This window comes from Chiloscyllium punctatum, chromosome 11 (assembly GCF_047496795.1).
Source record: "Chiloscyllium punctatum isolate Juve2018m chromosome 11, sChiPun1.3, whole genome shotgun sequence".
NCBI lineage: Eukaryota > Metazoa > Chordata > Chondrichthyes > Orectolobiformes > Hemiscylliidae > Chiloscyllium > Chiloscyllium punctatum.
Genome location: NC_092749.1, coordinates 103,518,733 through 103,543,190, shown reverse-complemented (window position 1 = coordinate 103,543,190; position 24,458 = coordinate 103,518,733). Strand labels below are relative to the sequence as shown.

The following is a 24,458-nucleotide window of genomic DNA, read 5'->3' as shown; positions in this document are numbered from 1 at the left end:
GTTTGTAAGGGTCACATTTAGATTGCAACACTTATTCACCCACAAACACATTATCGACATGCTTCCAAAATGCATCTATTTTAAAATGTTTCATTTTCCTTAAATGACAAGTGGATGTTTTGTGGTGCAGTGATAGTGTCACTGCTTCTAGGTCAGATATTTCAAATCCCCCCCTCAGCAATTGAATCAACGCAGAAGGTGTGTAATGACGCACCCAAGTATGTTAATTACTGAACACAGGGAATGCTGGTGAAAGTCAGCAGATCTGGCAGCAGTTCTGAAGAAGAGTCATACACACTCAAAATGTTAACTCTATTTCTCTCCACAGATGCTGCCAGACTGGCTAGGTTTCTCCAGCATAATCTGCTTTTGTTTCAGATTTCCAGCATCCTCAGTGTTTTGCTTCTATGTTGCCTATTGACCTGTAAACCAATGCATCCCTGGCAGGTGGTGTGAGTGGGAGAGTTTCCTGGTCAGCCAGAAATCTGTGGTAGTTGCAGTGCAACAGCCTCCCACATTCAAAGGACAAGGGCAGCAGATGTACAGGAAAACGCCACCTGCAACTTCCCCTCCAAATTATTCAGTATCCTGACATGGAAATATATCATAGTTCCTTCAGGGCCGCTGGGTCAAATTCATGGAACTCCCTCCCAGTGGGTGTTGAGTGAATCGACATCAAATGGACTACAGCGGTTCAAGAACACCGCTCATGACAACCACCATAGCAATAAATGTTGGCACAACCCACAATGCTCACATACTGTGAATGAATAAAAAAGGACACGAAGACCAGATGTTGTTCCAAGGGGCTACACCAAATAAGCTGTTTGAGTGTAGCTAATTGTTAAATGGAAAAATATTTTCTCCAATACTGATTCTGGTGATTTAATCTAGTTGTACATTAATTGGCTATCATTCACCATTTCTACCCTGCAGTTGTGAATATACCAGAGTTGAACATAAATAAGAAGGTTGTGTGAGTGACCTAATAGAGGTACGTAAAATAACGGAAGGTTTTGAGAGAGTGCATCCAGAAAAAGCACAGAACTGGAGAATTCAGGAGAACACCCTTTGCTAAAGAATTGGTGATTAGCTGAGAAGTCACTACCACAGGGAATGGTTGAAATGAATGATCTTGATACAATTAAGGGGAAATGAGGCAAGTGTTTGAGGGAGAATGATGGATTCAGATGAGGAAACATGGGAGCTTAATTATCATCATGGGCTTGTTGATCAGAATGACCCATTTCTGTGGTGTATATACAATGTCTGTAATCCCTGTTACATTTAAACATTGGATTTCCAGGTTTGGGGTTTTATTATAATCTGCTTGTGTGTTGTGTATCATTGAAGATTTTGAGTGAGTCATGATGTCAGATTATGCTGAATATCTTAGAGAGCTACTTATTTATGCACAGGAGGTTGAAGGGTCTTTGTTCACAGAGTGAGTGTACACTATCTGTGTTTGAGCAGTCAACATGCATGGGGAAATGTCAGTGATGACATTAATCATTAATCGTAAACTCCAGGCTGAAGGCACCCGATAACAGCACATAACACTGTCATACTTGCTGAATGTAATAATTTTCATTTCTAGTAGAAGAATATAAATCTCTTTTGGGAGATTGAAAAAAGCAATAATCTTAAAACATAAGATGACATTGGAGTTAATAATGGATAAACACAAATGTTTTATTTGAAATTATTTTATTCATAATTTTGACTGAAGGTATTGACTAATGTGTGTAATTTTAGTGTGTAAACATTTTATTGATTTTTATACAATGACATGTATTTTTACAGTAAACTACATCTAAGCCTTCCAGGAGAAACCAGTTTGTCTTGAACTTAGAATTATAGCTAATTTTAAAATACTAGGTATTGCACCACAATCGTAATTATATTAAAAAAACTTCATATCTAACAAAACTCTGATATGAAAACTTTTTAAAAAGAAGTGAAAGGTATTATAAATGCAAATTATGTTTAATACAAACAACATTATACATTGCCATGATTAAGAGAATGTATTGCAATGTACCAGATGATCCTTTTGTTGCATTTCTTACAACTCTTAACGCTGATGAGAAAGCTGATGTGCAAAACAGTGGCATAAAATGCAAATTAGTTACTGTGATGCATAAAGGGCTTGTCTGTTTTGTCATAGTAAGACATTCCATGTCTTACTATTCAGAGAAGGTTGGCAGTCAAATGTTATTTACTTCAGAAATTTGACATTATGGTCCTGTGTGTGAACTGTCAAAGTCGCTAGGCTAAAGATTTGATAGGGTCACTTTGCAGGTGAAACACACAGCATGTGAGCATCATACTGCCTGTTCGTTATTGTGATGTACAGCCCAGTACTAAATATATGCAAGACCGTGAGCTCAGTGGGTAGCCGAAGTGCTTGAGAGGTTAGTATGAGTACAAGGTAGTCTGTACTTCTTAAAGGAGAGACATTTTCTGGCTACAGCAGGGCTTGAAGCTCTTTCCAGTGTTTTCTTTAAAGGGAATATAATGTATCAATGGAGCAGCAAGTGAGAGAGAGGCCTCCCACCTTCGTTAATTGAACACTAAGAGGCATTAGTTCAGGAATAAGTGGAGGGGAGAGATTATTATTTTCTGCAGAGAGACATGTGAGACTGACATACACTCTGACAGAAATGTGAGTAGGTAACTAATTCAAATAGTTTAGTGCTAAGGACTGGCTGCATACTATAAACATTTTAATGGCCTCAAATGAATGGTAAAGGTCAGTGAATGCATCTTTAAATACCATCTCAGACTTGCCTCACGTGCCACTCAATACAGCACATCCCCAGCAGCAATCACTAACACTTAGGTGTCATGCACCCCGTTGCACTTGCCAATGGTACAAGCCTCACATTCACTCAAAGCTTCCACATGCACTTTGCTCTGGTTGGCATATCATCAAAACACATGGGGGGGAAGGGAAAGTGAAAGCGACAGGGAGTATGGAGTTAAATAGAAAGATAAGCAGCAGGATAGCATGTATGCAGGTGGATTTAACCTTGAGGCAGACTGTGAATGCAGCACAAAGGAAGGATAACTTAGGACATCTTATGACTTCCAATATCTCTAATGATAAGAAAGTTAGCATTAAGGCACTTTACCTGAATGCTTGTAACATTCGTAACAAAGCAGATGAACTAATGGCACAGATCATCGTGAATGATTATGATGTGGTAGGCATCACAGAGACGTGGTTGCAGGGGGGTCAGAATTGGCAGTTAAACATCCAAGGATTTTCAACTTATCGAAAAGACAGGGAGACGGGCAGAGGAGGCGGGGTTGCCTTGTTAGTTCAGAACAAAATTAAGTCTATGCAACTGAATGACATAGCGTCGGATGATGTGGAGTCTGTGTGGGTGGAATTGAGGAACCACAAAGGCAAAAAAACCATAATGGGAGTTATGTACAGACCTCCTACAGTGGTCAGGACCAGAGGTGCAACATGTACCGGGAAATAGAGAAGGCATGTCAGAAAGGCAAGGTCACGGTGATCATGGGAGACTTCAATATGCAGGTGGACTGGGTAAATAATGTTGCCAGTGGATCCAAAGAAAGGGAATTCATGGAATGCTTACAGGATGTCTTTTTGGAACAGCTTGTCATGGAGCCCACAAGGGAGCAGGCTATTTTGGACCTAGTGCTATGTAATGAGCCAGACTTTATAAAAAATCTTAAAGTAAGGGAACACTTAGGAAGCAGCGATCATAATATGGTAGAGTTCAGTCTGCAGTTTGAAAGAGAGAACGCAAAATCGGATGTAATGGTGTTACAGTTAAATAAAGGTAATTATGAGGGCCTGAGAGAGGAACTGACAAAAATAGACTGGAAGCAGAGCCTAGCGAGGAAGACAATAGAGCAAAAATGGCAGGAGTTTGTGGGTATAATTGAGAACATTGTACAGAGGTTCATCCCCAAGAAAAGAAAGATTATCCGGGGAGGAATTAGACAGCCATGGCTGACGAAGGAAGTCAGGAAATGTATTAAAGAAAAAGAGAGATCCGAAAAGTGGCCAAGAGCACTGGGAAATCAGAAGATTGGGAAGGTTACAAAAACAAACAGAGGATAACAAAGAGAGAAATAAGGAAGGAGAGGATCAAATATGAAGGTAGGCTAGCCAGTAATATTAGAAATGACAGTAAAAGTTTCTTTCAATACATGAGAAACAAACGACAGACAAAAGTAGACATTGGGCCACTTCAAACTGATGCTGGAAGCCTAGTGATGGGAGATAAGGAAATAGCTGGAGAACTTAATAAGTACTTTGCATCAGTTTTCACATTGGAAGACATGAGTAATATCCCAACGATTAAAGGGAGTCAGGGGGCTGAGTTGAATATGGTTGCCATTATAAAAGAGAAAATGCTAGAAAAGCTAAAAGGTCTTAAACTTGATAAATCTCCTGGCCCTGATGGGCTACATCCTAGAGTGCTGAGGGAGGTGGCTGAGGAAATAGTGGAGGTATTGGTTGAGATCTTTCAAAAGTCACTGGAGTCAGGGAAAGTCCCGGATGATTGGAAGACTGCTGTTGTAACCCCCTTGTTCAAGAAAGGATCAAGACAAAAGATGGAAAATTATAGGCCAATTAGCCTAACCTCGGTTGTTGGTAAAATTCTAGAATCCATCATTAAGGATGAGGTTTCTAAATTCTTGGAAGAGCAGGGTCGGATTAGAACAATTCAACATGGATTTAGTAAGGGGAGGTTGTGCCTGACAAACCTGTTGGAATTCTTTGAAGAGGTGACAAGTAGGTTAGACCAGGGAAACCCAGTGGATGTAGTCTATCTAGACTTCCAAAAGGCCTTTGATAAGGTGCCACACGAGAGGCTGCTGAGCAAAGTGAGGGCCCATGGTGTTCGAGGTGAGCTACTGGTATGGATTGAGGATTGGCTGTCTGACAGAAGGCAGAGAATTGGGCTAAAAGGTTCTTTTTCGGAATGGCAGCCGGTGACAGGCGGTGTCCCACAGGGTTCAGTGTTGGGGCTGCAGCTGTTCAAGTTATATATTAATGATCTGGATGAAGGGACTGGGGACATTCTAGCGAAGTTTGCCGATGATATGAAGTTAGGTGGACAGGCAGGTAGTACTGAGGAAGTGGGGAGGCTGCAGAAGGATCTAGACAGTTTGGGAGAGTGGTCCAGGAAATGGCTGATGGAATTCAATGTGAGCAAATGTGAGGTCTTGCACTTTGGAAAAAAGAATACAAGCATGGACTACTTTCTAAACAGTGAGAAAATTCATAAAGCCAAAGTACAAAGGGATCTGGGAGTGATAGTTGAGGATTCTCTAAAGGTAAACATGCAGGTTGAGTCCGTGATTAAGAAAGCAAATGCAATGTTGTCATTTATCTCAAGGGGGTTGGAATATAAAAGCACCGTTGTGCTACTGAGACTTTATATAAATCTGGTTAGGCCCCATTTGGAGTACTGTGTCCAGTTTTAGTCCCCACACCTCAGGAAGGACATACTGGCACTGGAGCATGTCCAGTGGAGATTCACACGGATGATCTCTGGAATGGTAGGTCTAACATACAAGGAACGGCTGAGGATCCTGGGATTGTATTCATTGGAGTTTAGAAGATTAAGGGGAGATCTAATAGAAATTTACAAGATAATACATGGCTTGGAAAGGGTGGATGCTAGGAAATTGTTTCCGTGAGGTGAGGACTTAGAATTAGAGGAGGTAAGTTCAGAACAGAAATGCGGAGACATTTCTTCAGCCAGAGAGTGGTGGGCCTGTGGAATTCATTGCCGCAGAGTGCAGTGGAGGCCAGGACGCTAAATGTCTTCAAGGCAGAGATTGATAAATTCTTGATGTCACAAGGAAGTAAGGGCTACGGGGAGAATGCGAGTAAGTGGAGTTGAAACGCCCATCAGCCATGATTGAATGGTGGAGTGGACTCGATAGGCCGAATGGCCTTACTTCCACTCCTATGTCTTATGGTCTTATGGTCTTAAAACGCACTCGCTGATTCTTCTCATTTGCAGGACAAAGTCACATTTAACAAAAGAGAGTCAAGGGGTTCAAATGGATGACATGCCTGCCCACATCACCTTTGTCCCTTGAAGAATTGATGCAAGGTCTGGGTGCAGTGTAGACTGAGGCTGTGCAACACTTAGAGTCATACAGCATGGAAACAGACCCTCCAGTCCAACCAGGCTATGCCAAACATAATCCCAAACTAGTCCCACCTGCCTGCTCCTGACCCATAGCCCTCTAAACCTTTCCTATTCTTGTATTTATTTTTTTTAAGTAACTGCGCCCCCGTCCACCACTTCCTCAGGAAGTTCATTCCACTCGTGAGCTACCCTCTGTGTAAAACATTTGCCTTGAGGACAGCACAGTGGCTCAGTGGTTAGCACTACTGCCTCACAGCGCCAGGGACCTGGGTTCGATTCCAGCCTCAAGTGACAGTCTGTGTGGAGTTTGCACATTCTCTCCAGGTCTGTTTGGGTTTCCTCCCACAATCCAAAAGATGTGCAGGTTAGGTGAATTGGCCATAGTGTTCAAGCATGTGTAGGTTAGATGCAAAAGCTAGACGTAAATGTAAAGGAATGGGTCTGGGTGGGATACTCTTCAGAGGGTTGGTGTGGTCTTGTTGGGCCAAATAGCCAGTTTCCACACTGTAGGAATTCTATGATCTCATGACTTTTTAAAACCTCTCTCCTCTCACCTTAAAAATAGGCGCCCTAGTCTAGATGTCCTGCAGCCTAGAGATAAGATACCTACAGTTAACCTGTCTATATTCCTCATGGTTTTATAAACCTCTGTAAAGTCACCTCTCAACCTCCTATGCTGCTGTGAAAAATGTCCCAGCCTATCCAGCTTTTCTTTATAAATCAAAACCTTCCATACCCAGCAACATCCTGGTAAATCTCTTCTAAACCCTCTCCAGCTTAATAATATCCATCCTGTAACAGGGTGACCAGAACTGCACACAGTACTCCAGAAGAGGCCTCACCTCAACATGATGCCCTAACTCCCATAATCAAAGAATAGAGCTATGAAGGCAAATATGCTAAATACCTTTTGTTCTTGCTTTATACACCTTCTGAAATCCGTTTCATTATCATTGTGAAAGGTGGCATAAAAGATAACATGGCAATGCAATGGTGGTGCACTTAAAAACAAAAATGCTGAAGAAACACAGCAAGACTGGGAACATCTGTGGAGAGAGAAACCAAGTTAGTGTTTTGAATCCAATATGATTCCTGTTCAGAATGCAAGGAGCTGAAAAATGGTGGATTTGTGATGTTGACAGGGAGGAGCAATGGGTGAAACAGATGATGAGCAAAAGACAAAGGCAGTGATAATGGTGGCAAAGGAGCAATTGAGGTATAAAATAGATGTAAATGATAGGAGTGAAAAGCAGAAAATGAATTTGTTATGCTTAGAATACAGCCACCAAGGTACAAATAAGACTCAAGGAATGGGGACACTGGTGGATATTGTGAACCTGATCATTGATTTCCTGTTTCTCATCCCAACCGTCCCTTTCGGCATTTGTGCTTCCCAGCACCTAAAAATGTACTCATAGTGAAAGCTATGAGCATGAGTAGACAAGAAGAAATTCTGATACTTAACCACTGGCTCAGATATGGGCACTGCACAGATTCAGAGGCTGTTAGAAACTTGGCCAGCACAAAGTGAGTCACTTGGCAGAAGTGGATTGCAACCAGGTCAGAAGGCAAGGCTCATTCCTGTGGTAACCGTTCTACTGTGTGGGAGGAGGTTGCAGATGTGTTCTGTAGCAGGGAACTCATATAAGGACATTGATGGGACAGTATACAGGAAAAGACTGATCAGCTCACTTTTGTGTCATCTAGAATATTAATTTATAATGTCATCAGCTCTTCATTGCTGGATATCTATTTACAGTCACAGAGTCATTGAGATGTACTGTACAGAAACAGACCCTCAAACTCCTGTGAATGGTTATCCATAACAAGCTTTCTTGGACTCTTCATGTGGATGCACTGGTTACAAAGGCCCAACAATGTCTCTTCATCCTCAGGCAGCTGAGGAAATTAAGCATGATGGTGAATACCCTTGCCAACTTTTATAGGTGCGCCATCGAGAGCATTCTGTCTGGATGTATCACTACCTGGTATGGCAACTGTACCATTCAAGATCGGAGATGGTTACAGAGAGTGGTGAACTCGGCCCGGACAATCACAAAGGCCAACCTGCCATCTATAAAATCCATCTACCAGGCCCGCTGTCAAGGAAAGGCTGCCAGCATTCTCAAAGATCCATTCCACCTTGGCAATATTTTTCTACAACTTCTACCATCGGGGAGAAGGTATAGAAGCCTGAACACACACACCAGCCGGTTTCATAAAGGTCGCTACCCTACTGTTGTTAGAATACTGAATGGACTCTCAAACTCTTAACATTCGACTGTACCTGTGTTTTTGTTTTGCCTCTGTTTACCTATTATTTACTTATCTATGCTATTTAACTCTGTGATCTGCCTGTATTACTCGCAAGATAAAGCCTTTCACTGTGCCTTTCAATTCAGTCCAACTTGTCCATGCCGACCAGTATCCTAAATGAATCCAGTCCCATTTGCCTTTGACGAGAATTCACTTCAAAGTTGCTTCAGCTGCAAAAATGCTGCATTTGTGAAGAAAGCAAGCTGCTCAAGTAAGATTTTGATGATATTCACATGGCCCATATGAAGGTATTGTTGTACCTCATTGGAGGGGTAGCATGCTGAAAACAAAGCCCCAGTGTTCCTGGAGTGTTCACAAAAGGTAACGATTTTGTAAAACTCTGAAAAGTTACCTGACTTTCCTATCCTTATGACCCAGGTTTACGGGCAGCTCAGATTAGATTTCTGTCCTTAATAATGATTGCTGTTTATTACAAATAGATGGATTCTAGGTACAGGTAAACAATTATGAACCTTCCAAGTATAGCTCCATCAGTAAAATCTCTAATCCCTTTACAAACACCCCCTGTGCAAACACATGTAGTCAGTCACTGGCAGAAAAAAGAAACATTGGTGTTATGAATGGAGGAAAAGATTGGAGTTTGCTGAGATGATCCTTTTGGCTTGTCAAGACACTGCTTCTTCCTTCTCCAGATACTTTCACTTGCTTGCAGGAGGCAGAGGGTGACTAGTTTACACTTATGAAGGCTCTGATTTACCGATTAAAAAAACACAGCTTATAGCAACTGATAAGGGAAAAATTAACTGGCTTTCTTCAGGTTTGAGGTGTGTTATACCGTACAGAAAGAGAGAGCTCTTGTTTCTAATGGCTTCTCTCCCAACATTCACACCAACAAGCTGCTCATCTTCTTCGGAGTCAATCACATAAGAGGGTTTTGTCATTAGTACTGGTCACCATACCACAGACCAATCAGTTGCCTTTTGCTAGTCAAATCACCATTTGAGCACAGAGCTTAGCTCCAATTCATCTGTAAAGAGACTTTCCCAAATTCTTGAGTAAGAAGCTGTGTAAACATCGCTTACAATGAGTGTCCAGTTAGTTGCTTTTAAAAGTGCAGCAACCTTCAATCATAATTGGCCTGAAAATAGCTCATTATCAAAAATACAGAAAAAAACCCACTGGATTTTGGATTTGTAGAGAGTAACACTGCCATGGCACTGCCATGGTACAGAAGGAAAAGAGTCTTATCCCTCTCTTTCTGTCTTTGAAACATCTTATTCAGTGCTGAACTCTACTGCCAACTGGAAGTTCTTGAGGGAGAATTCCAAACCAACCTCACTGTCCCCAGAGAATCAGCCTAGTTACAATTACAGAGTAAATGCAGCAGTAAGAAACTCTAATATCAGCAGCTACTGTGGGGATAATGGAGAAAAGCATCTGGACAGTTAGTGAGATATGTTCTTTCCTGACTTTAATAGTTTCTTAGCCATGTTTTTAGATCTGATACTCTGCAGAGTTTTATTATTGTTTATTGGGAGATAGTGGGAATTGAGAGTGTGGTGCTGGAAAAGCACAGCAGGTCAGGCAGCATCTGAGGAGCAGGAGAATCGACATTTTGGGCATAAGCCCTTCATCAAGAATGAGCGCTAGGTCAGGCAAAGGCACCCAGAGCATAACAATTAAGGAATTTGTAATAATTCAGTTTATTGATTATTATTTATGTATGTATTATTGAAAGTGTCGTCTAATATAGTTTTAGCAAATCAACTTTTATTTGTGGAATATTTATTTGTAGAATGATGCATGTGCAGACAATGGGTCCCAACACTGCTGGCTGTGCAGCTACCCTCACAAGGTCACTCCCTCATTCATACATCTCTCAACTTCGAGGAAAGATTATGAAGTTCCCTGCTCTTTGATTACCCAAATGGAGCTACATGTAGTGAACTGTGGGGTCTTGGCAATTTTCTCAGCTCCGGCCTTGGAAGGATCCACAAGTTGAGAAAGGGCATTGATTACTAGTGGCAGTGCTGTGTGCGTCCTGTTCTCTGGCTGCTGGTCCACGTGGAGAAGATGGCACAGTTGAACAATCACTTCTTTTGCAAATCATAGCTTCTTGAGACACAGGTCAGGGCTGTGATGGTGACATAAGTGGTCCCTGAAGACCCTGCATGGATATGGCCTTCTATTGACAGATATTTCTTCTTCCCTCTGTGCACAGCCCCTCCTCTCTCCTGCCTTTCTGCTTTCTGCTCTGCATCCTTTGAACTCCCTGCAAGAGCCCAATCCCACTCCCTTTGGACAACAACAGCTTCTGAGAGCTCCTCCAAAAACACAGTGCACAGTAATCCACTACATTTGCAATAGCATGAATTCCGGAAGCTTCCTAGACTTCCTCACACTATTTGAGGAGCAGGAGAGTCGACGTTTTGAACATAAGCTGTTCATCAGCAATGTAGGGGTTTGAGCCCAAGGGGGCTGAGAGATAAATGGGAGGGGTTGGGGCTGGGGACAAGGTAGCTAGGAATGCGAGAGGTAGATGAAAGGCGTGATGGTGATAGGTCGGAACGGAGGGTGGAGCAGATAGGTGGGAAACAAGATGGATAGGTAGGACAGTTCAAGAGGGCGGTGCCTGTCCATCTTCCTTCCCACCTATCCACTCCATCCTCCTCTCTAAACTATCAATATCACCCCCACCTTCATCCACCTATTGAATTCCTAGCTACCTTCTCACCAGGCCTGCCCCCTCCCATTAATCTCTCAGCCCCCTTGGGCCCTCCCTACATTCCTGATGGAGAGCTTATGCCCGACTGTCCTGCTCCTGGGATGCTGCCTGACCTGCTGTGCTTTTCCAGCGCCACACTTTTGACTCTGACTCTCCAGCATCTGCAGTCCTCACTTCCTCCATCCCCCCACTATTGTCATTCCAGACCTGGGTGTGGTTACCAATTTTAACCTCTTCATGCCATGGTAGCAAAGCATCAAATGAAGTACGGAGCCCAGTTTTGTAGCCATTATTCTTAATCGGCATTTCCTCACATCTAAATGCTTAAGATGTCACACAGTTCAATTTAATTACCTTGCCATCTGAGGTACAGAGCAATCGAGCCATGTCTTTGATTCTTGTTGTGAGTGGAAACTGCAGGAGAGTATTAATTAGAATCTAATGAATTGAGTGGCATCTGATGAAGTTGTGAGAAATTAGATTTAATATTGTTTGTTTTATGTGGCATCAAAGAATTTTGAAAGATGTATCTGAATCAAACTTGCTTCTGATTTCCAATCATGTTGAAGTAGGTGGCAGATGGCACGGTTGTGAGCTACTATGTAAGACAAACAATGTTGGAACAAATTCAGAATGTGTCAGACGCTGCAGATTGGAAATAAAAATGAGAAGTACCAGAGAAACTCAGCAATTCAGGTCACAAGTGGAGAGAGGAACAGAGTTTCAAATCCAATGACTCTTTCACAGCTGAAGAGAGGGGAAAAGTGAAGGCTTTTGTACTGTTGAGAAAGGTTGAGAGGAGCAATTAAAACAGAAGGATAGGTCTGGGAGTGGTTAGAGGTGAGGGAGATTAGAGATCACAATGTCACAGAACGAAAGGCAAAAGGAATGTTAATGTTTGCAGTGAATTTACAAAATAAGGGTCCAGGGTCAATTAAAAAGGGGATGTTGGTTAGCTCAGTTGGCTGGATGGTTGGTTTGCAATGTAGAGTGTTCCCAACAGTGTGAATTAGAATTATGAATTAGAATTTCTACAGTGTGGAAACAGGCCCTTTGGCCCAACGAGTCTACACCAACCCTCCAAAGAGAAACCCACCCAGACCCATTCCCCCTACCCTATTATCCTATATTTACCCCTCAGTAATGCACCTAACCTACACATCCCTGAATACTATGGAAAATTTAGCACAGCCAATTCACCTAACGTGCACAGAATGTGGTAGGAAACTGGAGGACCCAGAGGAAACCCACACAAACACAGGGAGAATGTGCAATCTCCACACAGACAGTCACCCCAGGTGGGAATCAAACTCAGGTCCCTGCCTCTGTGAGGCAGCAGTGCTAACCACTGAGCCGCCATGCCGCCCCATGACCTGCATTACCTGACCTTGTCATGTGGGACTTTCCTTCCCAGCCTCTCCCCTCTTTTGAGGTCTGGTGGCCCTCAGGTTAATTCGCCATCGATCATCTTTCTTTTTCTCTCTGTCTCTAATGAGATTGGAATATGGTGATTTTACCTAAATAATAGATGTTAGGTCTGCTGGAAACAAATCTGTGAAGAACAGACATTGGGGATGATTGAAATCTAAAGGGAGGACAGGATTTGTCATGAGTAATGTTGAGTCCAGAGGACTGTAAAGTGCCAAAGTGGAAATTAAAGCCCTTGCATTGGGCTGCATTGAGACACTGCAGCAGGCCTGAGTTAACAAGGCCAACATAATTTGACTGTCATCCCAGAGGACCATGGGGTTCCCCTTTCATTGGAGAGATTGTGGAGGAATTGAAACCACACTATTGGAAGTGCTGTATACCACAAACCAGCTGTCCAGCTGTCTGAGTGAAATGACACTTTCCCCGCACCATGGTAAGAGTTAGTTTTTGTAAATACTGATGCATGATGCTGGAAATCTGCATTATGAACTCAGAGAGCTGGGAAAACCAGGAAAGTCAGACAACATCTGGAAAGAGAAGCAGCAATTTAACATTTGAGGTCGATTATCTTTCATCATTGAGTTTTGCCATTGCCTAGATCTGAACAAGAGACAATTGGTGTCTTTGGTAGCAATGGACCCACATGATAACCCGAACAGGAAAGTCTGGGAATGAAATAAAAACAGAAAGTGCCGTAAATTTTCAGCAAGTCTGGCAGTATCCATGGAAAGAGAGAATGTGAGCTTATTTTAGAACTTGAATTATTAACTCTTTCCCTCTCCAGCAGATACTGCTAGATCTATTGCTTATTGGCTGCATTTTCTGTTTCTATTTCAAAGTTCCACCATCTGCAATATTGTGCTTTTGCATCAGCCTGGAAATGACACAAGTCTAACAATGATTGTTTCTGACATCACTGTTGTTGCCCTATTTACCAGCAGTTATCTAAGGAAGCATCTATCATTATTAGTTTTGTGGCTGGAGGAGTGTATTACTGCGGGATCCCACAGGAAACGAGATCATTTCACCTGCAAAATACATAGAATGTGCAAGAAAAGAAGCAATGCAATTCATTCTATCCTTCCATTTTGCACAGTCAATAATTTTTTCATTGCACAGAATAGAATAACATGTGCAGAAGCAATTTTAGCTGAGAACAATGCATATTTCTACAGTAACAAAAAAAAACAAGTGAGGTACATACACATCTGTGATTGTAGATATGACTGGCCACATCTGCTTTGCTCAGATTTCTTGCTATGTTGATATTGTACAGCATGCCCTGTAGTTTTCTAATTCGCAATTCTATGTTTGGAGCAGAGTATTAGGTCCCACCCTGAGTTCCAATCAGTCTGAAAACCCATGAAAGAGCCAGATTATCTATTACACAAGGGTCCTCACTCCCAAATGTACATTGTGGACATATGGAGGTTTTGTATCAGTCTCATCACTGGGCAACTTGATCATTATCTGTTATTATTGCATCACTATTCGTGGATGAACTGCTGTGTGCAACTTAAATCAAAAAAGTAAAAGACTAGAAGTAGACCATTCATCTTCCCAAACCTATGCTGCCTCATTCCTAATATCATGGCTGAGCTGATTGCGGCCTTAACTCCATTTTCTTGCCTGCCTTTACTCTTGACTCCCTTGTCAATAAAAACCTGCCTAACTTGGCCTTAATGACCCCAAAACACAACTTCCTCTCTGGAGGAGAATTCCATATGTTAAAGACTCTGAGAGAAGAAATTCCTTCTTAACTTCATCCTAAATAAGAGGCTAATTATTTTTACACTATGTCCAGTTCCAGGGGAAACATCCTCTTGCGATGAAATTCATCTAAAGAAATAAAGCCATAACAAAGAGTGTTAATGGTTTACATTTGCAAATGCCAAAGGAAGTTTAATAACATGTATTTATTTCAATGTGAAAATTGTTCTTCCTGCTCTTGCTTTCTATCTAACTGTGTTTGCTCATGAGCACACGGACAGTTAGATGTATACAGTCAATGATGCTCTTTAGATTGAGATGCTATTGGTTAAAGATTAAGTTATTCTGACTATGGTTGCTCACTATCTAAATGCATGCAAGATGGCACACCAAAAACATGCTCCTGCACTAAATGAACTAAATAATTCTTGTGAACTTCTTGTTCCTGTAGCAAGGATGGCATTTGGATTGGTCACTTCAGTTATCAAAATCAGAGATTGCTGGAATAAACTCAGTAGGTTTAACAGCAACTGTGGAGAGAATGCAGTTAACATTTTGGGTAAAGCGACCCTTCTTCAGGAGGCTTCCAGACCCTTACCTTCAGTTATCCCTATTCAAGGATTGGAGATGATCGATTAGCTTGGTAGTCTCTCCAAGATGCACGAGCTTTAGTCACATCCCACTGTTGGATCTATAGCACTGTTACTCAACAATGATGCTCGATACCTTTAAAATAGTGACATTTCCTAAGATGTTTAATATGAATGTAACAAAGTAAACTCACTGAAGCAGATGGTTGAAGAAGTAAATTTAAAGGAACATTTCAAATGAGGGTTTAGAAATGGACGTGAAGAGATTCAGAGAGAGAATCCTAGAGTTGAGGGCTAAGGCAACTGAATGTATGTCTGTCATTGGTACAGAGGAAAAAAATAGTGTTATCCTCAAAGATAAATATAATACTAAGCATTATTAAGAAGTATCTGTTGAATAATGAGATAATGAGGGTCAAGCAAATCCAATATTTGAATTGAGAGGCTACTAAAATACACATTATACAGATAAAATATTCTAAATCTCCAAGTAAATTTGATGTCAAAAGGTTTTCCTTTCTGCAGAGAGTCATAAAGCCTTGAAGCAAGTTATCAGTAATCACAGTGAGTGGGACTTCGATGCAAGTGTCTTAAAGGACTTGGGCTGACAAGTGGCATGTAACATTCATGCTTCACAAATGCCAAGCAATGTCTGTCTCCAATAAGAGGCAATCTAACCATCACCCCTTGACATTCGATGGTGTTAATGTCACTGAATTTCCCCATCATCAGCATCAACAAAAATCTCAACTGGACTTGCTGTATAAATACAGTGGCTAGAAAAGCAAGTCAGAGGCTAGGAATACTGCAATGAGTCACTCATCTCCTGACTCCCCAAAGCCTGTCCACCATCTACAAGTCACAAGTCAGGAGTGTGATAGAGTACTCCCCAATTGTCTGGATCAGTGCAGCTCTAACAATACTCAAGAAGCTTGATACCATCCAGAACAGAGCAGCCTGCTTGATTGGCACCACATCCGCAGCATCCTTAACTACCAATGTTCATTCACAGCAGTGTGTACAACCTAGAAGGAACACTGCAGAAATTCACCAAAGCTCCAGAGAAAGCACCTTCCAAACCCATGACCTGTTGCATCTAGAAGGACAGTGCAGCAGATACATGGGAACACCACCACCTGTAAGCTCCCCTCCAAGCCACACACACCCTAACTTGGAAATATATTGCTGTTCTTTCACTGTTGCTGGGTTACAATCTGGGAATTTCCTCTGTAACAGCATTGTGGGTGTACCTGCAGTAGTTCATGGACTGCATTGGTTCAAGAAGGCAGCTCACCACCACCTTCTCAAGGACAACTAGGGATAGGCAGTAAATGCTGGTCTAACCAGCAATACCCACATCCCATGGGTGAATTCAGAAAAACAGTGCTGAGAAGGGATATACAGTACAGTGCTGCACATAAATGGGGCAATGAATCTTGTGTCCCATTGTCATTGTGGTTTCTGGAGCTCATTTTGCTCATCTTTAGAGGTCACAGAGGGATTTCCTGACTCATGTTTCCCACACATTGACCTCTGTTTCCCCATTGCTTAAAGATTATGGAGTTAAGGTGGCTCATGTTGGAACCCATAATGGTCAACTGGGTATTGTGCCCATACAGGAGGGGCTTGATGGACCAGCTGGTCTCCCCTGTTTGTTGTCTTCACACCTTTGTAATAAACCACACTCTGTGAGTCCTCTCTGTCTTAGGCAAAAGAATCCCAACTATGGTTGATATCAAGTGATTGCAAATTCCTTTATATAAACCTGTGAGACCAGTGCCATGGTTTACAAACCTGTTTTTCCTCAGTTGGTCATTACAGAATTTAGTTCGATTGTGGAATATTGAATGGGATCACTGCACAAGAGTCTCACTGTATTTGCCTTTGACAGGAGTTTCAACAAGCAAAGAAGAGACATTTCCTTTCCGGTGATGGAGTTGGGATTAGAATTTTTATAAACAATTATCATAAAGTAAACCTTTGCAGTGCCTGAATTCCTGTGTTTCTACCACATGCTAATATATTAATGATGCTTTCTGTGCATTATATAGTAATATCAGCTGTTCAGTTTCATACTCACCTCTGAATCCAACTCAAGTCTTAGTGTTAGGTCCAATACACTAGATGGATGCTTCAGTACGCAACAGCGCAGTCTGAGGTTTTGTCTTTTAGGTGAACTGTTAACTCTTTAAAAGATTAATCTAAGTCCAAAGATGTGCAGGTTAGGTGAACTGGCCATGCTAAATTGCCTATAATGTTCAGAGATGTGTAGGTTACGTGTATTAGTGAGGGCAAAATGTAGATTAGGGGAATGGGTCAGTCTTTGATTTAGATTTCCTACAGTGTGGAAACAGGCCCTTCGGCCCAACAAGTCCACACCGACCCTCCGAAGAGCAACCCACCCAGACCCATTTCCCTCTGACTAATGCACCTAACACTATGGGCAATTTAGCACAGCCAATTCACCTGACCGGCACATCTTTGGACTGTGAGAGGAAACTGGAGCACCCGGAGGAAACCCACACAGACACAGGAAGAGCGTGCAAACTCCATGCAGACAGTTGCCCAAGGCTGGAATTGCATTCAGGACCCTGGTGCTGTGAGGCAGCATTGCTAACCACTGAGCTACTGTGCCACTCCCCTGTGTGGACCTGTTGGGCCAATGGCCTGTTTTCACACTAGGGATTCTATGGGATTCTGTGATGAAATCTAATCTGGACTCGTTATTGGTGCAACAATGAAATTCGTTTGCCGAATTGTTATTGTGTTCCAAGAGAAATTTGCACATTTTCACAGAAAGCAACTTTGCTGCTAGGTCTTGTATAATTGCACCAGTACAAAGAAGAATCTTCCCTTTTGTTAGAAACTTGACCTTTCTGAAAGGTGGTCCAACAATCACCATGTTGCAATTATGGCACTGGTGATCTTCATGTATATTTATTGGCTCATTATAGTAATAGAAAGCAAGCTCCTTTCCATAAAGTTGTCTGTCTTACTCCAAAGTAAAACTGAGGCATGTTTGGTCATAGAATCCCTACAGTGTGGAAGCAGACCATTCAGCCTATCAAGTACACACTAACCCTCTGAAGAGCAGACCTACCCCATCGCTATAATCCTGCATTTCTCATGGCCAGTCCACCTAACCTGCACATCTTTGGACTGTGAGAGGAAACCGGAGCACCTGGAGGAAACCCACACAGACACGGGGACAATGTGCAAACTCCACACAGACAGTCACCCGAGGCTGGAGTCAAACACAAGTCCCTGATGCTGTGAGGCTGCAATGCTAATCACTGCGCATTGTGCTGCCCTGTGTCTGAGGTGGATGTAAAACATCTCATGGCACTATTTTGACAAATAGCGAGCAAGTTATTCCCAATGTCCTGACCAATATTTATCCTTCAGCCGACATTATGGAAACAGATTTTCTGGTCATGACCACTTGGCTGTTTGCCCCCTATCTGTCCCACTTGACTCTTCCAGCCACACGTTAAATTCTCTGCTTTTAATTACTCCATGCCAATTTGCACGTGGCTTAGGCAGAAATCCAGAGATTTGAGAACTTTTGTTGCTTTTTTTAAATTTAGCCTCCAGCTGCTCACACCTCTTCAGCAGAACCTCTTGTTTTATTCCCAACAAAACCATGCAAAGCTTCTCAACATAGTCAGAAAGATTGAGCGGGGGGAAGTCCCCACCTCTTTTTAAAGGATAAGAACTATGAGGGATCTATTACTTTTAGCAGAGAGGACAGGCTGAGATTTTGCATCATTCTGCTTCTGGAGATAGCAATCTTATCCAAGCATCTAGTTTTCTTTGTTGAACTTTCAAACTATTTTGTTGTTCCACCAAATCAAGTGTATTGCTGTGGATAGTGGATAGCATAGGGAGTTGGTGAGCTAAGTTGGTTGGATGGCTGCTTTGTAACGCAGAGTGATGTCAACACTATGGGTTCAATTCCCATAGTGTTGGTCTTCTGGGACTTTGGTGATTTTGCCTCTGGTGCATCTAATGCTGGTGGTAGGGGCCCTACCAGCTGACTTAGGAGCTGATAATAATCTTCTGCCACTTCCTTTGGGCAAAGCCTGGACAAGTTACATATCCATTAGGGCACTTTATGTTTCCACTAATGGAGGATGCTCCAACAAGAGGACATTGTTACAGAATAGTAATGTCACCAAGGTCTGAGAGGAGCATAGGGCTGCACTCCCACGAGAAAAAGAGAGACTGGTGGTGGTCTAATCTGAGGGTCACCATGCCTCAAATGCCAGGTGAGGTTGAGAAGGAGGGTCCTTCGTGGTAACTTCAGCCCATACAAGAATTGAACCCGGTTGATGCCCAAAGGGTTAGTTTCCATGCTGTACATCTCTATGGTATCACTTTGCATCGTAAGCCAGCTGTCCAACCAACTGCATGAAATATCTCCAGAGAGGCTGGTATCCCATCACCATATCGCCCTTTATTTACACATGCATAGTCCTTGACAATATTACTGCCTCATTCAGAGTCAGATACTAGAGTGTCACTATCTCACACTTTCTTTTAACCTGTCAGCCAGGGCTCCCTAATTCGACCAGATTAACAGCTCCAATCAGGATCTCATATTCTATGAGGTCCAGCCGGCTAACCTCATTACTATCACAGCACTAGGCTAACCAGTAAGCCCTACATCCCCCATTGTTTCACACAAATGGGACTGAAAACTGATATGCATAGGATTTCTTTCTCTTGAAGGTGTCAGGCTTGAGGGGTCAAATTGGGGTCGAATTGCGTCTCCTTTCTCTTATTTCTCTGTTGCTCCTGATATGGTCTCCTTTACATTGTGGAGACAAGATGCCAACTTATGGAACGCTTCAGAGAACATCTTTAGAACACGCGAACCAGACAACCCCACCGCCCTGTAGCTGAACACTTAAACTCCCCCTCTGACTCCCCAAGGACATGCAGGTCCTGGGCCTCCTCCACCACCAAACCCTAACCACCCAAAACCTGGAGGAGGAACGCCTCATCTTCTGCCTTGGGACCCTCCAACCACATGGGATCAATGTGAATTTCACCAGTTTCCACATTTCCTCTCCCCCCACCTTATCCCACATCTAACCTTCCAACTTGGCACCGCCCTCTTGTACTGTCCTACCTGTCCATCTTCCTTCCCATCTATCCGCTCCAGCCTCCACTCTGACCTATCACCTTCACCCCCACCTTCATATACCTATCACATTCCCAATTACCTTCCCCCTAGCGCCAGCCCCTCCTCGTTCCTGATGAAGGGCTTATGCTCGAAAAGTCGATTCTCCTGCTCCTTGGATGCTGCCTGACCTGCTGTGCTTTTCCAGCACCGCAATCTTCGACTCTTATTTCTTACATCCTGTTCAAGATGGTTTCCTCCTACTGGGGAATACACTCAAAATGCATATTTTAATTTAGTGACATTTAATGACACAGGGTCTCTTGTTCCTATTTCTTGTGGTCTTATATATTTAAGGCTGAGATAAATAGATTCTTGATCAGGAGGGGAATCAAGGGTTAGGGGTAAAGGGCAGGGAAGTGGATGAGAGGAACGTTGGGTCAGCCATGATCCTATTGAATGGCAGAGCAGACCCGAGAAGCCAAACAGCCTACTCCTGTTCCTATTTCTTAGGGTCTCATGGTCTATTTGCAGTTGGATCTTTCCTGGGAGGCTGACAGTGAGACTTAACCTCTTGCTTCAAGATAGATGTAAGCAGCTATGATGCAGACCAGATAAAGGCAAAGTATTCTGCATGTTTAACAGAAATACTTTTATCATGGATTAAGACTAAATTAAACAAATAAAAATGGTGTTTCACCTTAAGAAGTGTTTAGTTAGTTGTTGTTCTGTAGGTAATGTCATCATCTCTGCAGGTTGTGAGTTCAATCCAGTGGTTGGGGCACTAATAGCAAGACTGACACTCCACCTCTACCCAGTACCAAGAGAGTGCTGCACTGGCAGAGGGGCTAACTTTTGGTTAAGACTTTAACCCAAGGTCCCATTTGTTTTCTCCAGTGAATGCAAAAGCTCTCAGCATTTTTTAAGAAGATAAGCAGGAGGGTTCTCTTTCTTTATTTCCCCAATTTTTACCCCTCAAGTCGACATTAGATTAAAAATGATTAGTTGGTCATTATCAGATTGCAGTTTGGCTGTCACATTCCGACAGCAAAACAGTGACCGAAATTCAAAAGTGTGTAATTGCCTAGAGCACTTTGAGACATTCTGAGGCTGTGAAAGGTGCTATATAAATGTAAATCAGTTTCTTTTTCAAACAGCTTGTTGTTTTTCTAAATTTAAGAATGTGTGATTTGAAAGTTCCAGGTTAGATGATTTATGTTTAGTGATACCTCTCATATTTTCATATGTTCTGTTTGGTCCAGTTCTGTAGTGTTGCATTTTCTAAATGGTTTTACTGATTACATTCAATAACAAGGGCAGTGCCACATCAGAAAACCTGGGAGTCTTCTCTCCATCTCTCTCTCTCTCTCTCTCTCCAGTTGTTCTACTTTATGCATTTTTGCTTCACTCCAAATCTTCCCGTCAGTCTGCAGCAACATCTGTACAATGAGTGGAGCTCCCCTTTAAAATGATTCATCTGTTTTTAGATGTGAAGGTATGAGACATACATGAGCCACACAGCTGGCTGGGCCTTCTTTCCAGAATGCGAACAGCATGTTTATGTGCAGCCTAACCTTGAAGGTCAGAATATTCCTTTGTAAAACTAACCATTCTGCAAAATCATGATGGAATTCAATAAATGCTGTGGTCTTGATAAAAGCAACAATAATTGTCTTATTATATTGTTTGTATTTTATTCCGAGACATTGGAGCATATCAGTGAGGGTGTTTACATAGGACATTTATTGGGAGGTTCAGAGCATTAACAATAGGGGGTAAAGATAGCAAGTGAAGCCATTGATTAAAACAATTTAGAGACCGACTTTAGCAATATGATACTGAGATGGAGAAGGCATTGCCCAGATCACTCACTCTTTATCTAGTTCTTGCAACTCAATTGTTATGATTGCAGCTCACATTATCAATAGACAAGTCAAATCCCACGCCAAATTTAGATTGATACATCATGTTTCTTGTACTTATTGAGGCAGTCTTTCACTGAAACACAAGCACGCAAAGCTGCAGATTGATTTTAGCAATGAAACAAAAGGTTGTTATACAAAAAAAACAGAGATAAAATAGAGGGAAAAAAAAGCTTGTACATATAACAACTTCAAAGATTTCAAAACATCGTAAAAATGCAATTCCATAATCTCAACATCATCACTTCATAATACTCAAATATTAGAGGGAATTTGCTTCCCCATTGCATCTATAGGTTTAACGTATTTGATGTTTTCCATTTCCAGTCTTGAGAGTTTAATAGCCTTTTCCTTGATACACAGACCTTAGACTTTTTCAGTTTCAAAAACTCTAGCAGAGTTCTAACCAAGCAATTCTGGTCTGGAACTTTTTTAGAACTATTTCAGAACTTTTTTCTGAATGTTCTCCTTTCTCCAGGAGAAACTTCTTCATGTATCTAACTTCAACTAGGACATCTGGGAACTGACAAACAAAAGCTTTCCAAATTCTGGACTTTACCTCTACACTAAAAATAGTACTGATTCATCTCAACAAAAAGCAAGCTCCCCAATCTTTACTGTGTCTGTTTGTAAAACTTTCTAAATTCAGAAAAAAAACTCCCATCATCACACCTTATCTAACAAATGCTGGTTTAAACAAAATCATGACTCAAAATAGCTGGCAAATTAACCAGTAAACCCTCTCATACACACAGACCAAAACCCACATGCCACTTAGTGCAAAATCCAAACTCTTAAATAATTGATATTAAAATACATATGAATGACAAACCTCACAAAATATAATAGTAACTTACACTTTGAAGCAGCCTATTGGTTGCAAAGCATTTTGGAATTTCCTGGGGAGTGCAAAAGGCATGCTATAAATCCTGACTTATTTTTCTAATATTTGGTTCTCCACTGGGGGTATTTAGGATGTCAGTGAAGTTTTCCACCAGCCGATAGAGTGTTAGCTGGAGGCACTGTCTCACTTGGGAGCTGGCCAGCTTGAGCATGTAGCCAGCAGGACTGTGCCCATATTAGGAAAAAAATACAATGGCTGCAAAATCAGATAATCAGGTCCATGCTCTCAGACTGGAATGTGGCACTGGGAAAGGCAGAGGTGGGGGATAACCTCGTGCAACGTGATCAAAAGTTGATTCAAATACTTACAAAGCACCAAAACCCTCACCTTAATACTTTAAGTCTTTAAGAAAGAAATGGTAAGGAGGGGAGCTCACAGTAAGCAAAGCTGTTCCCAAGCTAGAGAATTCAAGTTGAATCCAGACACAATAGGTGAGGTACTGTCTAGCTTGATTCAACACTGCAGCAGCCATTCTCAGAACAGCAGATGCAATAAAAATGTTATAATTTCCATCTCTTGCCTAAGTGGCATCAAATGTTTTGAGAACATATTGAGTTTTCAAGGACGCGTAGACATTCGCAGAAAGTAACATATTAAATAGATTTTTAAAATTCTTACATAATCAGATGATATAACAACAGACTGTAACTGGAGGTATGCTCAGCACTGACAGACAACTTATACATTTATGAGTTGCCTTCTTGAACTGATGCAGTCCACATGCTATAGGTTGGTGCAAAATGTCTTGTGGGAGAGAATTCCAGAGTTTTTACCCAGCGACTTTGAAGGAACAATGATAGATTTCCAAATCAGGATGGTGTGTGGCTTACAGGAGAACTTGCAGGTGGTGGTGTTCCTATGTATCTGCTGCCCTTGTCCCTTCTCGACGGAAATGGTTGCAGGTTTGAAAGGAACTGTCTAAGGATCTTTGGTGAATTCCTGCATTGCATTTTGCAGTTAGTACAGACTGCTGCTACTGAGTACCTGAGGTGGACAGAATGGGTATTTGTGCATGTGCTGCCAATCAAGCGGGCAGCTTTGTAATAGATGGTGTAAAGCTTCTTGAGTGTTGTTGGAACTGCATCTACCCAGGCAAGTGGATAAACTTGTATTACTGTCCTGACTTGTGCCTTGTAGATGGTGGACAGGCTTTGGGAAGTCAGAAGATGACTTACTCACCATAGTATTCCTAGTCTCTAATATGCTCTTTTAGCCACTATGTTTATGTGGTGAGTCCAGTTGAGTTTCTGGTCAATGGTAACCCCCATGGCTGTTGATAGTAGTGGCTTCATTGATGGTAATACCATTGAATGTCAAGGGATGGTGGTTGGATTGCCCCTTATTGGAGATGGTCATCGCCTGGCTGTGAATGTTACTTGCCACTCATCAGCCCAAGCCTGGATATTGTTCAGATCATGTTGCATTTGAATGCGGACTACTTTAGTATCTGATGAGTCACAAATGGTGATGAACCTTGTGCATCATTGGTGAACATCCCCACTTTTGACCTTATGATTGAGGGAAGGTCTTTGGATGAAGTAGCTGAAGATGATTGGGCCCAAGTTGGTGCATAACTCATAGTATCCCTGCAATCTGTTAACTGAGCATCACATTTGGGAATCTGG

General features: G+C 42.0%; 1 protein-coding gene across 2 annotated transcripts in view; it reads right to left on the bottom strand.

The window, feature by feature from the left end:
* LOC140483282 (somatostatin receptor type 1-like) overlaps positions 1–22,899 on the bottom strand; it is a 32,264-nt gene extending 9,365 nt beyond the window's left edge. Inside the window, exons 1-3 of one of the 2 annotated variants that reach the window (XR_011961926.1) lie at positions 22,787–22,899; positions 14,891–15,018; positions 13,739–14,421 (exon numbers count right to left, since the gene is read on the bottom strand). The gene's annotated coding sequence lies outside the window, so the exon portion shown is untranslated. Of the gene's footprint in view, positions 1–13,738; positions 14,422–14,890; positions 15,019–22,786 lie in introns of those variants that run through there. The other variant, XM_072581431.1, reaches the window with a different exon arrangement.
* Between the last annotated feature and the right edge of the window lie 1,559 nt (positions 22,900–24,458).